This window comes from Salvelinus fontinalis, chromosome 5 (assembly GCF_029448725.1).
Source record: "Salvelinus fontinalis isolate EN_2023a chromosome 5, ASM2944872v1, whole genome shotgun sequence".
NCBI classification, from domain to species: domain Eukaryota; kingdom Metazoa; phylum Chordata; class Actinopteri; order Salmoniformes; family Salmonidae; genus Salvelinus; species Salvelinus fontinalis.
In genome coordinates, this window is record NC_074669.1 from 66593013 (window position 1) to 66608140 (window position 15128).

General features: G+C 46.9%; 7 non-coding genes across 7 annotated transcripts; all 7 read left to right on the top strand.

The window, feature by feature from the left end:
• Window positions 1-68: 68 nt before the first annotated feature.
• On the top strand, window positions 69-140 carry trnaq-cug (transfer RNA glutamine (anticodon CUG)). The gene has a single exon. It is a non-coding gene; the product is annotated as a tRNA-Gln (tRNA).
• A 2185-nt stretch (window positions 141-2325) lies between these two features.
• On the top strand, window positions 2326-2397 carry trnaq-uug (transfer RNA glutamine (anticodon UUG)). Its single transcript has one exon. It is a non-coding gene; the product is annotated as a tRNA-Gln (tRNA).
• Window positions 2398-2512: 115 nt separating this feature from the next.
• On the top strand, window positions 2513-2584 carry trnaq-cug (transfer RNA glutamine (anticodon CUG)). Its single transcript has one exon. It is a non-coding gene; the product is annotated as a tRNA-Gln (tRNA).
• A 115-nt stretch (window positions 2585-2699) lies between these two features.
• Window positions 2700-2771, top strand: trnaq-cug (transfer RNA glutamine (anticodon CUG)). Its single transcript has one exon. It is a non-coding gene; the product is annotated as a tRNA-Gln (tRNA).
• Window positions 2772-4144: 1373 nt separating this feature from the next.
• trnaq-uug (transfer RNA glutamine (anticodon UUG)) lies at window positions 4145-4216 on the top strand. The gene has a single exon. It is a non-coding gene; the product is annotated as a tRNA-Gln (tRNA).
• A 115-nt stretch (window positions 4217-4331) lies between these two features.
• On the top strand, window positions 4332-4403 carry trnaq-cug (transfer RNA glutamine (anticodon CUG)). The gene has a single exon. It is a non-coding gene; the product is annotated as a tRNA-Gln (tRNA).
• Window positions 4404-4518: 115 nt separating this feature from the next.
• On the top strand, window positions 4519-4590 carry trnaq-cug (transfer RNA glutamine (anticodon CUG)). The gene has a single exon. It is a non-coding gene; the product is annotated as a tRNA-Gln (tRNA).
• Window positions 4591-15128: the final 10538 nt, after the last annotated feature.

Consider the following 15128-nt stretch of genomic DNA (forward strand, 5'->3'; position numbering starts at 1 on the left):
TCTCTTGCTGTTAATCGGGTGAACAAATGACAGGAAAATCTGAACACTTCAATAACATTTATCTACAGGGTTCTATGGTGTAATGGTTAGCACTCAGGACTCTGAATCCTGCGATCTGAGTTCAAATCTCGGTAGAACCTTTCTAGCTTTTGTGCTGAATTATTCACATGGCCTACCAATAATCTCAAGTCCAGCTGTTAATCGGGTGAACAAATGACAGGAAAATCTGAACACTTCAACAATATTTATGTACAGGGTTCTATGGTGTAACGGTTAGCAATCAGGACTCTGACTCCTGCGATCCGAGTTCAAATCCAGGTAGAACCTTCCTAGCTATTGTGCTGAATTATTCACATGGCCTACCAATAATCTCATCTCTTGCTGTTAATCGGGTGAACAAATGACAGGAAAATCTGAACACTTCAATAACATTTATCTACAGGGTTCTATGGTGTAATGGTTAGCACTCAGGACTCTGAATCCTGCGATCCGAGTGCAAATCTCGGTAGGACCTACCTTGAATTTGCAGTGACATACTCCTCTCCTGTCAACTTTAAAGTTGTCGTGTGTGAAAGAAACAAGTGGGTGGGAGTTGATGAGCAGTCTTTGGTACACATGAATGGCTAGCCTACAGGAAATGCATACTATGAGTGCCTAGTAGGTTTGTTAATTGAGAACTTGCTACTTCCCAATGAACTGAAAATATTTCAGATTTTTTTCACCCTAATCACATCAATCGTGTTAGAAATATGTGGACTTACAAGTTGTTACATGGTAGGGTAGCCCAGTTGATACCGTTTATGGCCAGAAAATATTTTCTCTGTTTTTCCGGAGAACCTAGGAGAGTAAATCTGAACCCATCACAGAGTATTGATTACTGGGTTCTGTGCTGTCAAGGTTATCACTCAGGACTCTGAATCCTACTATCTGAGTTCAAGTCTTGGTCGGACCTACCATGTGAATAATTCTTCCTTGTTGAACTAGAAGACAGCTGTCCAAATATTGTTGTCAGTTGAAAGTATTTGCAACACGTGAAGGAACGTCTGTCCATTCTTTTCTGTTAAAATTACAAATTTGGTTAAGAATATGGTTCTATGGTGTAATGGTTAGCACTCTGGACTTTGAATCCAGCGATCCGAGTTCAAATCTAGGTAGTACCTTCCTAGCTTTTGTGTTGAATTATTCACATGGCCTACCAATAATCTCATCTCTTGCTGTTAATCGGGTGAACAAATGACAGGAAAATCTGAACTCTTCAATAATATTTATGTACAGTGTTCTATGGTGTAATGGTTAGCACTCAGGACTCTGAATCCAGTGATCTGAGTTCAAATCTCGGTAGGACCTACCTTGATTTTGTGCTGAATTATTCACATGGCCTACCAATAATCTAATCTCTTGCTCTTATTTGGGTGAACAAATGACAGGAAAATCTGAACAGTTCAATAATATTTATGTACAGGATTCAATGGTGTAATGGTTAGCACTCAGGACTCTGAATCCTGCGATCCCAGTTCAAATCTCGGTAGGACCTACCTCGATTTTGCAGTGACATACTCCTCTCCTGTCAACTTTAAAATTGTCGTGTGTGAAAGAAACAAGTGGGTGAGAGTTGATGAGTAGTCTTTGGTACACATGAATGGCTAGCCTACAGGAAATGCATACTATGAGTGTCTAGTAGGTTTGTTAATTGAGAACTTGCTACCTCCCAATGAACCGAAAATATTTCAGATTTTTTTCAACCTAATCACATCAATCGTGTTGGAAATATGTGGACTTACAAGTTGTTACATGGTAGGGTAGCCCAGTTGATACCGTTTACGGCCAGAAAATATTTTCTCTGTTTTTCCGGAGAACCTAGGAGAGTAAATCTGAACCCATCACAGAGTATTGATTACTGGGTTCTGTGCTGTCAAGGTTATCACTCAGGACTCTGAATCCTACAATCTGAGTTCAAGTCTTGGTCGGACCTACCATGTGAAGTTCAAATCTCGGTAGGACCTACCTTGATTTTGTGCTGAATTATTCACATGGCCTACCAATAATCTAATCTCTTGCTCTTATTTGGGTGAACAAATGACAGGAAAATCTGAACAGTTCAATAATATTTATGTACAGGGTTCTATGCTGTCAAGGTTATCACTCAGGACTCTGAATCCTACTATCTGAGTTCAAGTCTTGGTCGGACCTACCATGTGAATAATTCTTCCTTGTTGAACTAGAAGACAGCTGTCCAAATATTGTTGTCAGTTGAAAGTATTTGCAACACGTGAAGGAACGACTGTCCATTCATTTCTGTAAAATTACAACTTTGGTTAAGAATATGGTTCTATGGTGTAATGGTTAGCACTCTGGACTTTGAATCCAGTGATCCGAGTTCAAATCTCGGTAGAACCTTCTTAGCTTTTGTGTTGAATTATTCACATGGCCTACCAATAATCTCATCTCTTGCTGTTAATCGTGTGAACAAATGACAGGAAAATCTGAACACTTCAAAATTAATTATGTACAGGGTTCTATGGTGTAATGGTTAGCACTCAGGACTCTGAATCCTGCGATCCGAGTTCAAATCTCGGTAGAACCTTCCCAGCTTTTGTGTTGAATTATTCACATGGCCTACCAATAATCTCATCTATTTCTGTTAATCGCGTGAACAAATGACAGGAAAATCTGAACACTTCAATAATATTTATGTGTAGGGTTCTATGGTGTAATGGTTAGCACTCAGGACTCTGAATCCTGCGATCCGAGTTCAAATCTCGGTAGGACCTACGTCGATTTTGTGCTGAATTATTCACATGGCCTACCAATAATCTAATCTCTTGCTGTTATTTGGGTGAACAAATGACAGGCAAATCTGAACACTTCAATAATATTTATGTACAGGGTTCTATGGTGTAATGGTTAGCACTCAGGACTCTTAATCCTGCGATCCGAGTTCAAATCTCGGTAGGAACTACCTCGATTTTGCAGTGACATACTCCTCTCCTGTCAACTTTAAAATTGTCTTGTGTGAAAGAAACAAGTGGGTGGGAGTTGATGAGCAGCCTTTGGTACACATGAATGGCTAGCCTACAGGAAATGCATACTATGAGTGCCTAGTAGGTTTGTTAATTGAGAACTTGCTACCTCCCAATGAACCGAAAATATTTCAGATATTTTTCACCCTCATCACATCAATCGTGTTGGAAATATGTGGACTTACAAGTTGTTACATGGTAGGGTAGCCCAGTTGATACCGTTTATGGCCAGAAAATATTTTCTCTGTTTTTCCGGAGAACCTAGGAGAGTAAATCTGAACCCATCACAGAGTATTGATTACTGGGTTCTGTGCTGTCAAGGTTATCACTCAGGACTCTGAATCCTACAATCTGAGTTCAAGTCTTGGTCGGACCTACCATGTGAATAATTCTTCCTTGTTGACGTACATTTACATTACATTTAAGTCATTTAGCAGACGCTCTTATCCAGAGCGACTTACAAATTGGTGCATTCACCTTATGATATCCAGTGGAACAGCCACTTTACAATAGTGCATCTAAATCTTTTAAGGGGGGGGGGGGGGTCAGAAGGATTACTTTATCCTATCCTAGGTATTCCTTAAAGAGGTGGGGTTTCAGGTGTCTCTGGAAGGTGGTGATTGACTCCGCTGTCCTGGCGTCGTGAGGGAGTTTGTTCCACCATTGGGGTGCCAGAGCAGCGAACAGTTTTGACTGGGCTGAGCGGGAACTGTACTTCCTCAGAGGTAGGGAGGCGAGCAGGCCAGAGGTGGATGAACGCAGTGCCCTTGTTTGGGTGTAGGGCCTGATCAGAGCCTGAAGGTACGGAGGTGCCGTTCCCCTCACAGCTCCGTAGGCAAGCACCATGGTCTTGTAGCGGATGCGAGCTTCAACTGGAAGCCAGTGGAGAGAGCGGAGGAGCGGGGTGACGTGAGAGAACTTGGGAAGGTTGAACACCAGACGGGCTGCGGCGTTCTGGATGAGTTGTAGGGGTTTAATGGCACAGGCAGATAGATAGCTGTCCAAATATTGTTTGGACTAGAAGATAGCTGTCCAAATATTGTTGTCAGTTGAAAGTATTTGCAACACGTGAAGGAACGACTGTCCATTTTTTTCTGTAAAATTCCAAATTTGGTTAAGAGTATGGTTCTATGGTGTAATGGTTAGCACTCCCGACTTTGAATCCAGGGATCCGAGTTCAAATCTCGGTAGAACCTTCCCAGCTTTTGTGCTGAATTATTCACATGGCCTACCAATAATCTCAACTCTTGCTGTTAATCGCGTGAACAAATGACAGGAAAATCTGAACACTTCAATAATATTTATGTACAGGGTTCTATGGTGTAATGGTTAGCACTCAGGACTCTGAATCCTGCGATCCGAGTTCAAATCTCGGTAGGACCTACGTCGATTTTGTGCTGAATTATTCACATGGCCTACCAATAATCTAATCTCTTGCTGTTATTTGGGTGAACAAATGACAGGCAAATCTGAACACTTCAATAATATTTATGTACAGGGTTCTATGGTGTAATGGTTAGCACTCAGGACTCTGAATCCTGCGATCCGAGTTCAAATCTCGGTAGGACCTACCTCCATTTTGCAGTGACATACTCCTCTCCTGTCAACTTTAAAATTGTCGTGTGTGAAAGAAACAAGTGGGTGGGAGTTGATGAGCAGTCTTTGGTACACATGAATGGCTAGCCTACAGGAAATGCGTACTATGAGTGCCTAGTAGGTTTGTTAATTGAGAACTTGCTGCCTCCCAATGAACTGAAAATATTTCAGATTTTTTTTCACCCTCATCACATCAATCGTGTTGGAAATATGTGGACTTACAAGTTGTTACATGGTAGGGTAGCCCAGTTGATACCGTTTATGGCCAGAAAATATTTTCTCTGTTTTTCCGGAGAACCTAGGAGAGTAAATCTGAACCCTTCACAGAGTATTAATTACAGGGTTCTGTGCTGTCAAGGTTATCACTCAGGACTCTGAATCCTACAATCCTAGTTTAATTCTTGGTAGGACCTATCTGACATGGTAGGACCTGTCTGACATGTTGTTGGGGGTGATGGTGTTTAGTTGGGGTGTCTGACGTGTTGTTGGGGCTGATGGTGTTTAGTTGGGGTGTCTGACGTGTTGTTGGGGCTGATGGTGTTTAGTTGGGGTGTCTGACATGTTGTTGGGGCTGATGGTTTTAGTTGGGGTGTCTGACATGTTCTTGGGGCTGATGGTGTTTAGTTGGGGTGTCTGCCGTGTTGTTGGGGCTGATGGTGTTTAGTTGGGGTGTCTGACGTGTTGTTGGGGCTGATGGTGTTTAGTTGGGGTGTCTGACATGTTGTTGGGGCTGATGGTATTTAGTTTGGGTGTCTGACGTTTTGTTGGGGCTGATGGTGTTTAGTTGGGGTGTCTGACGTGTTGTTGGGGCTGATGGTGTTTAGTTGGGATGTCTGACATGTTGTTTGGGTGATGGTGTTTAGTTGGGGCGTCTGACAGTGTTGGGGTGATGGTGTTTAGTTGGGGTGTCTGACAGTGATGGGGTGATGGTGTTTAGTTGGGGTGTCTGACAGTGTTGGGGTCATGGTGTTTAGTTGGGGTGTCTGACAGTGTTGGGGTGATGGTGTTCAGTTGGGGTGTCTGACGGTGTTGGGGTGATGGTGTTCAGTTGGGGTGTCTCACGTGTTGGGGTGATGGTGTTTAGTTGGGGTGTCTGACAGTGTTGGGGTGATGGTGTTTAGTTGGGGTGTCTGACAGTGTTGGGGTGATGGTGTTTAGTTGGGGTGTCTGACAGTGTTGGGGTGATGGTGTTTAGTTGGGGTGTCTGACGTGTTGTTGGGGTCATGGTGTTTAGTTGGGGTGTCTGACAGTGTTGGGGTGATGGTGTTCAGTTGGGGTGTCTGACGGTGTTGGGGTGATGGTGTTCAGTTGGGGTGTCTGACAGTGTTGGGGTCATGGTGTTTAGTTGGGGTGTCTGACAGTGTTGGGGTGATGGTGTTCAGTTGGGGTGTCTGACGGTGTTGGGGTGATGGTGTTCAGTTGGGGTGTCTCACGTGTTGGGGTGATGGTGTTTAGTTGGGGTGTCTGACAGTGTTGGGGTGATGGTGTTTAGTTGGGGTGTCTGACAGTGTTGGGGTGATGGTGTTTAGTTGGGGTGTCTGACAGTGTTGGGGTGATGGTGTTTAGTTGGGGTGTCTGACAGTGTTGGGGTGATGGTGTTTAGTTGGGATGTCTGACATGTTGTTGGGGCTGATGGTGTTTAGTTGGGGTGTCTGACATGTTGTTGGGGCTGATAGTGTTTAGTTGGGGTGTCTGACATGTTTTTGGGGTGATGGTGTTTATTTGGGGTGTCTGACATTGTTGGGGTGATGGTGTTTAGTTGGGGTGTCTGACATGTTGTTGGGGCTGATGGTGTTTAGTTGGGGTGTCTGACATGTTGGGGCTGATGGTGTTTAGTTGGGGTGTCTGACAGTGTTGGGGTGATGGTGTTTAGTTGGGGTGTCTGACGTGTTGTTGGGGCTAATGGTGTTTAGTTGGGGTGTCTGACATGTTTTTGGGGTGATGGTGTTTAGTTGGGGTGTCTGACAGTGTTGGGGCTGATGGAGTTTAGTTGGGGTGTCTGACATGTTGTTGGGGCTGATGGTGTTTAGTTGGGGTGTCTGAAAGTGTTGGGCTGATGGTGTTTAGTTGGGGTGTCTGACAGTGTTGTTGGGGCTGATTGTGTTTTGTTGGGGTGTCTGACATGTTGTTGGGGCTGATGTTGTTTAGTTGGGGTGTTTGACGTGTTGTTGGGGCTGATGGTGTTTAGTTGGGGTGTCTGCTGTGTTGTTAGGGCTTAAGGTGTTTAGTTGGGGTGTCTGACAGTTTTGGGCTGGTGGTGTTTAGTTGGGGTGTCTGACAGTTGGGGTGATGGTGTTTAGTTGGGGTGTCTGACATGTTGTTGGGCTGATGGTGTTTAGTTTGGGTGTCTGACAGTGTTGGGGTGATGGTGTTTAGTTGGGGTGTCTGACAGTGTTGGGCTGATGGTGTTTAGTTGGGGTGTCTGACATGTTGTTGGGGCTGATGGTGTTTAGTTGGGGTGTCTGACGTGTTGTTGGTGCTGATGGTGTTTAGTGGGGGTGTCTGACATCTTGTTGGGGTGATGGTGTTTAGTTGGGGTGTCTGACAGTTTTGGGGTGATGGTGTTTAGTTGGGGTGTCTGACATGTTGTTGGGGTGATGGTGTTTAGTTGGGGTGTCTGACAGTGTTGGGGTGATGGTGTTTAGTTGGGGTGTCTGACATGTTGTTGGGGCTGATGGTGTTTAGTTGGGGTGTCTGACATGTTGTTGGGGCTAATGGTGTTTAGTTGGGGTGTCTGACATCTTGTTTGGGTGATGGTGTTTAGTTGGGGTGTCTGACAGTGTTGGGGTGATGGTGTTTAGTTGGGGTGTCAGACATGTTGTTGGGGCTGATGGTGTTTAGTTGGGGTGTCTAACAGTGTTGGGGCTAATGGTGTTTAGTTGGGGTGTCTGACAGTAATGGGGTGATGGTGTTTAGTTGGGGTGTGTGACAGTGTTGGGGTGATTGTGTTTTGTTGGGGTGTCTGTGATGTTGTTGGGGCTGATGGTGTTTAGTTGGGGTGTCTGACAGTGTTGGGGCTGATGGTGTTTAGTTGGGGTTTCTGACATGTTGTTGAGGGTGATGGTGTTTAGTTGGGGTGTCTGACAGTGTTGGGGGTGATGGTGTTTAGTTGGGGTGTCTGACGTGTTGTTGGGGTGATGGTGTTTAGTTGGGGTGTCTGACATGTTGTTGGGGCTGATGGTGTTTAGTTGGGGTGTCTGACAGTGTTGGGGGTGATGGTGTTTAGTTTGGGTTTCTGACATGTTGTTGGGGTGATGGTGTTTAGTTGGGGTGTCTGACAGTGTTGGGGCTGATGGTGTTTAGTTGGGGTGTCTGACATGTTGTTGGGGCTGATGGTGTTTAGTTGGGGTGTGTGACAGTGTTGGGGTGATGGTGTTTAGTTGTGGTGTCTGACATGTTGTTGGGGGTGATGGTGTTTAGTTGGTGTGTCTGACAGTGTTGGGGTGATGGTGTTTAGTTGGGGTGTCTGACATGTTGTTGGGGCTGATGGTGTTTAGTTGGGGTGTCTGACGTGTTGTTAGGGCTTAAGGTGTTTAGTTGGGGTGTCTGTCAGTTTTGGGGTGATGTTGTTTAGTTGGGGTGTCTGACATGTTGTTGGGGCTGATGGTGTTTAGTTGGGGTGTCTGACTTGTTGTTGGGCTGGTGGTGTTTAGTTGGGGTGTCTGACAGTGTTGGGGGGATGGTGTTTAGTTGGGGTGTCTGACATGTTGTTGGGCTGATGGTGTTTAGTTTGGGTGTCTGACAGTGTTGGGGGGATGGTGTTTAGTTGGGGTGTCTGACAGTGTTGGGCTGATGGTGTTTAGTTGGGGTGTCTGACATGTTGTTGGGGGTGATGGTGTTTAGTTGGGGTGTCTGACGTGTTGTTGGTTCTGATGGTGTTTAGTGGGGGTGTCTGACATCTTGTTGGGGTGATGGTGTTTAGTTGGGGTGTCTGACAGTTTTGGGCTGATGGTGTTTAGTTGGGGTGTCTGACATGTTGTTGGGGTGATGGTGTTTAGTTGGGGTGTCTGACAGTGTTGGGGCTAATGGTGTTTAGTTGGGGTGTCTGACATCTTGTTGGGGTGAAGGTGTTTAGTTGGGGTGTCTGACAGTTTTGGGGTGATGGTGTCTAGTTGGGGTGTCAGACATGTTGTTGGGGCTGATGGTGTTTAGTTGGGGTGTCTAACAGTGTTGGGGCTAATGGTGTTTAGTTGGGGTGTCTGACAGTAATGGGGTGATGGTGTTTAGTTGGGGTGTCTGACAGTGTTGGGCTGATGGTGTTTAGTTGGGGTGTCTGACATGTTGTTGGGGCTGATGGTGTTTAGTTGGGGTGTCTGACGTGTTGTTGGTGCTGATGGTGTTTAGTGGGGGTGTCTGACATCTTGTTGGGGTGATGGTGTTTAGTTGGGGTGTCTGACAGTTTTGGGGTGATGGTGTTTAGTTGGGGTGTCTGACATGTTGTTGGGGTGATGGTGTTTAGTTGGGGTGTCTGACAGTGTTGGGGTGATGGTGTTTAGTTGGGGTGTCTGACATGTTGTTTGGGCTGATGGTTTTTAGTTGGGGTGTCTGACAGTGTTGGGGCTAATGGTGTTTAGTTGGGGTGTCTGACATCTTGTTGGGGTGATGGTGTTTAGTTGGGGTGTCTGACAGTGTTGGGGTGATGGTGTTTAGTTGGGGTGTCAGACATGTTGTTGGGGCTGATGGTGTTTAGTTGGGGTGTCTAACAGTATTGGGGATAATGTTGTTTAGTTGGGGTGTCTGACAGTAATGGGGTGATGGTGTTTTGTTGGGGTGTCTGACATGTTGTTGGGGCTGATGGTGTTTAGTTGGGGTGTCTGACAGTGTTGGGGCTGATGGTGTTTAGTTGGGGTTTCTGACATGTTGTTGAGGGTGATGGTGTTTAGTTGGGGTGTCTGACAGTGTTGGGGGTGATGGTGTTTAGTTGGGGTGTCTGACGTGTTTTTGGGGCTGATGGTGTTTAGTTGGGGTGTCTGACATGTTGTTGGGGCTGATGGTGTTTAGTTGGGGTGTTTGACAGTGTTGGGGGTGATGGTGTTTAGTTTGGGTTTCTGACATGTTGTTGGGGTGATGGTGTTTAGTTGGGGTGTCTGACAGTGTTGGGGCTGATGGTCTTTAGTTGGGGTGTCTGACATGTTGTTGGGGCTGATGGTGTTTAGTTGGGGTGTCTGACGTGTTGTTGGGGCTGATGGTGTTTAGTTGGGGTGTCTGACAGTGTTGGGGTGATGGTGTTTAGTTGTGGTGTCTGACATGTTGTTGGGGGTGATGTTGTTTAGTTGGTGTGTCTGACAGTGTTGGGGTGATTGTGTTTAGTTGGGGTGTCTGACATGTTGTTGGGGCTGATGGTGTTTAGTTGGGGTGTCTGAAGTGTTGTTAGGGCTTAAGGTGTTTAGTTGGGGTGTCTGACAGTGTTGGGGTGATGGTGTATAGTTGGGGTGTCTGACATGTTGTTGGGGCTGATGGTGTTTAGTTGGGGTGTCTGACGTGTTGTTAGGGCTTAAGGTGTTTAGTTGGGGTGTCTGTCAGTTTTGGGGTGATGGTGTTTAGTTGGGGTGTCTGACATGTTGTTGGGGCTGATGGTGTTTAGTTGGGGTGTCTGACTTGTTGTTGGGCTGGTGGTGTTTAGTTGGGGTGTCTGACAGTTGGGGTGATGGTGTTTAGTTGGGGTGTCTGACATGTTGTTGGGCTGATGGTGTTTAGTTTGGGTGTCTGACAGTGTTGGGGGGATGGTGTTTAGTTGGGGTGTCTGACAGTGTTGGGCTGATGGTGTTTAGTTGGGGTGTCTGACATGTTGTTGGGGGTGATGGTGTTTAGTTGGGGTGTCTGACGTGTTGTTGGTTCTGATGGTGTTTAGTGGGGGTGTCTGACATCTTGTTGGGGTGATGGTGTTTAGTTGGGGTGTCTAACAGTGTTGGGGCTAATGGTGTTTAGTTGGGGTGTCTGACAGTAATGGGGTGATGGTGTTTAGTTGGGGTGTCTGACAGTGTTGGGCTGATGGTGTTTAGTTGGGGTGTCTGACATGTTGTTGGGGCTGATGGTGTTTAGTTGGGGTGTCTGACGTGTTGTTGGTGCTGATGGTGTTTAGTGGGGGTGTCTAACATCTTGTTGGGGTGATGGTGTTTAGTTGGGGTGTCTGACAGTTTTGGGGTGATGGTGTTTAGTTGGGGTGTCTGACATGTTGTTGGGGTGATGGTGTTTAGTTGGGGTGTCTGACAGTGTTGGGGTGATGGTGTTTAGTTGGGGTGTCTGACATGTTGTTTGGGCTGATGGTTTTTAGTTGGGGTGTCTGACAGTGTTGGGGCTAATGGTGTTTAGTTGGGGTGTCTGACATCTTGTTGGGGTGATGGTGTTTAGTTGGGGTGTCTGACAGTGTTGGGGTGATGGTGTTTAGTTGGGGTGTCAGACATGTTGTTGGGGCTGATGGTGTTTAGTTGGGGTGTCTAACAGTATTGGGGATAATGGTGTTTAGTTGGGGTGTCTGACAGTAATGGGGTGATGGTGTTTTGTTGGGGTGTCTGACATGTTGTTGGGGCTGATGGTGTTTAGTTGGGGTGTCTGACAGTGTTGGGGCTGATGGTGTTTAGTTGGGGTTTCTGACATGTTGTTGAGGGTGATGGTGTTTAGTTGGGGTGTCTGACAGTGTTGGGGGTGATGGTGTTTAGTTGGGGTGTCTGACGTGTTTTTGGGGCTGATGGTGTTTAGTTGGGGTGTCTGACATGTTGTTGGGGCTGATGGTGTTTAGTTGGGGTGTTTGACAGTGTTGGGGGTGATGGTGTTTAGTTTGGGTTTCTGACATGTTGTTGGGGTGATGGTGTTTAGTTGGGGTGTCTGACAGTGTTGGGGCTGATGGTGTTTAGTTGGGGTGTCTGACATGTTGTTGGGGCTGATGGTGTTTAGTTGGGGTGTCTGACGTGTTGTTGGGGCTGATGGTGTTTAGTTGGGGTGTCTGACAGTGTTGGGGTGATGGTGTTTAGTTGTGGTGTCTGACATGTTGTTGGGGGTGATGTTGTTTAGTTGGTGTGTCTGACAGTGTTGGGGTGATTGTGTTTAGTTGGGGTGTCTGACATGTTGTTGGGGCTGATGGTGTTTAGTTGGGGTGTCTGAAGTGTTGTTAGGGCTTAAGGTGTTTAGTTGGGGTGTCTGACAGTTTTGGGGTGATGGTGTTTAGTTGGGGTGTCTGACATGTTGTTGGGGCTGATGGTGTTTAGTTGGGGTGTCTGACTTGTTGTTGGGCTGGTGGTGTTTAGTTGGGGTGTCTGACAGTTGGGGTGATGGTGTTTAGTTGGGGTGTCTGACAGTGTTGGGCTGATGGTGGTTAGTTGGGGTGTCTGACATGTTGTTGGGGCTGATGTTGTTTAGTTGGGGTGTCTGACGTGTTGTTGGTGCTGATGGTGTTTAGTGGAGGTGTCTGACATCTTGTTGGGGTGATGGTGTTTAGTTGGGGTGTCTGACAGTTTTGGGGTGATGGTGTTTAGTTGGGGTGTCTGACATGTTGTTGGGGTGATGGTGTTTAGTTGGGGTGTCTGACAGTGTTGGGGTGATGGTGTTTAGTTGGGGTGTCTGACATGTTGTTGGGGCTGATGGTGTTTAGTTGGGGTGTCTGACAGTGTTGGGGCTAATGGTGTTTAGTTGGGGTGTCTGACATCTTGTTGGGGTGATGGTGTTTAGTTGGGGTGTCTGACAGTGTTGGGGTGATGGTGTTTAGTTGGGGTGTCTGACATGTTGTTGGGGCTGATGGTGTTTAGTTGGGGTGTCTGACATGTTGTTGGGGCTACTGGTGTTTAGTTGGGGTGTCTGACATCTTGTTTGGGTGATGGTGTTTAGTTGGGGTGTCTGACAGTGTTGGGGTGATGGTGTTTAGTTGAGGTGTCAGACATGTTGTTGGGGCTGATGGTGTTTAGTTGGGGTGTCTAACAGTGTTGGGGTGATGGTGTTTAGTTGGGGTGTGTGACAGTGTTGGGGTGATTGTGTTTTGTTGGGGTGTCTGTGATGTTGTTGGGGCTGATGGTGTTTAGTTGGGGTGTCTGACAGTGTTGGGGCTGATGGTGTTTAGTTGGGGTTTCTGACATGTTGTTGAGGGTGATGGTGTTTAGTTGGGGTGTCTGACAGTGTTGGGGGTGATGGTGTTTAGTTGGGGTGTCTGACGTGTTGTTGGGGCTGATGGTGTTTAGTTGGGGTGTCTGACATGTTGTTGGGGCTGATGGTGTTTAGTTGGGGTGTCTGACAGTGTTGGGGGTGATGGTGTTTAGTTTGGGTTTCTGACATGTTTTTGGGGTTATGGTGTTTAGTTGGGGTGTCTGACAGTGTTGGGGCTGATGGTGTTTAGTTGGGGTGTCTGACATGTTGTTGGGGCTGATGGTGTTTAGTTGGGGTGTCTGACATGTTGTTGGGGCTGATGGTGTTTAGTTGGGGTGTGTGACAGTGTTGGGGTGATGGTGTTTAGTTGTGGTGTCTGACATGTTGTTGGGGGTGATGGTGTTTAGTTGGTGTGTCTGACAGTGTTGGGGTGATGGTGTTTAGTTGGGGTGTCTGACATGTTGTTGGGGCTGATGGTGTTTAGTTGGGGTGTCTGACGTGTTGTTAGGGCTTAAGGTGTTTAGTTGGGGTGTCTGTCAGTTTTGGGGTGATGGTGTTTAGTTGGGGTGTCTGACATGTTGTTGGGGCTGATGGTGTTTAGTTGGGGTGTCTGACTTGTTGTTGGGCTGGTGGTGTTTAGTTGGGGTGTCTGACAGTTGGGGTGATGGTGTTTAGTTGGGGTGTCTGACATGTTGTTGGGCTGATGGTGTTTAGTTTGGGTGTCTGACAGTGTTGGGGGGATGGTGTTTAGTTGGGGTGTCTGACAGTGTTGGGCTGATGGTGTTTAGTTGGGGTGTCTGACATGTTGTTGGGGGTGATGGTGTTTAGTTGGGGTGTCTGACGTGTTGTTGGTTCTGATGGTGTTTAGTGGGGGTGTCTGACATCTTGTTGGGGTGATGGTGTTTAGTTGGGGTGTCTGACAGTTTTGGGCTGATGGTGTTTAGTTGGGGTGTCTGACATGTTGTTGGGGTGATGGTGTTTAGTTGGGGTGTCTGACAGTGTTGGGGCTAATGGTGTTTAGTTGGGGTGTCTGACATCTTGTTGGGGTGAAGGTGTTTAGTTGGGGTGTCTGACAGTGTTGGGGTGATGGTGTTTAGTTGGGGTGTCAGACATGTTGTTGGGGCTGATGGTGTTTAGTTGGGGTGTCTAACAGTGTTGGGGCTAATGGTGTTTAGTTGGGGTGTCTGACAGTAATGGGGTGATGGTGTTTAGTTGGGGTGTCTGACAGTGTTGGGCTGATGGTGTTTAGTTGGGGTGTCTGACATGTTGTTGGGGCTGATGGTGTTTAGTTGGGGTGTCTGACGTGTTGTTGGTGCTGATGGTGTTTAGTGGGGGTGTCTGACATCTTGTTGGGGTGATGGTGTTTAGTTGGGGTGTCTGACAGTTTTGGGGTGATAGTGTTTAGTTGGGGTGTCTGACATGTTGTTGGGCTGATGGTTTTTAGTTGGGGTGTCTGACAGTGTTGGGGCTAATGGTGTTTAGTTGGGGTGTCTGACATCTTGTTGGGGTGATGGTGTTTAGTTGGGGTGTCTGACAGTGTTGGGGTGATGGTGTTTAGTTGGGGTGTCAGACATGTTGTTGGGGCTGATGGTGTTTAGTTGGGGTGTCTAACAGTATTGGGGATAATGGTGTTTAGTTGGGGTGTCTGACAGTAATGGGGTGATGGTGTTTTGTTGGGGTGTCTGACATGTTGTTGGGGCTGATGGTGTTTAGTTGGGGTGTCTGACATGTTGTTGGGGCTGATGGTGTTTAGTTGGGGTTTCTGACATGTTGTTGAGGGTGATGGTGTTTAGTTGGGGTGTCTGACAGTGTTGGGGGTGATGGTGTTTAGTTGGGGTGTCTGACGTGTTTTTGGGGCTGATGGTGTTTAGTTGGGGTGTCTGACATGTTGTTGGGGCTGATGGTGTTTAGTTGGGGTGTTTGACAGTGTTGGGGGTGATGGTGTTTAGTTTGGGTTTCTGACATGTTGTTGGGGTGATGGTGTTTAGTTGGGGTGTCTGACAGTGTTGGGGCTGATGGTGTTTAGTTGGGGTGTCTGACATGTTGTTGGGGCTGATGGTGTTTAGTTGGGGTGTCTGACGTGTTGTTGGGGCTGATGGTGTTTAGTTGGGGTGTCTGACAGTGTTGGGGTGATGGTGTTTAGTTGTGGTGTCTGACATGTTGTTGGGGGTGATTGTGTTTAGTTGGTGTGTCTGACAGTGTTGGGGTTATTGTGTTTAGTTGGGGTGTCTGACATGTTGTTGGGGCTGATGGTGTTTAGTTGGGGTGTCTGAAGTGTTGTTAGGGCTTAAGGTGTTTAGTTGGGGTGTCTGACAGTTTTGGGGTGATGGTGTTTAGTTGGGGTGTCTGACATGTTGTTGGGGCTGATGGTGTTTAGTTGGGGTGTCTGACTTGTTGTTGGGCTGGTGGTGTTTAGTTGGGGTGTCTGACAGTTGGGGT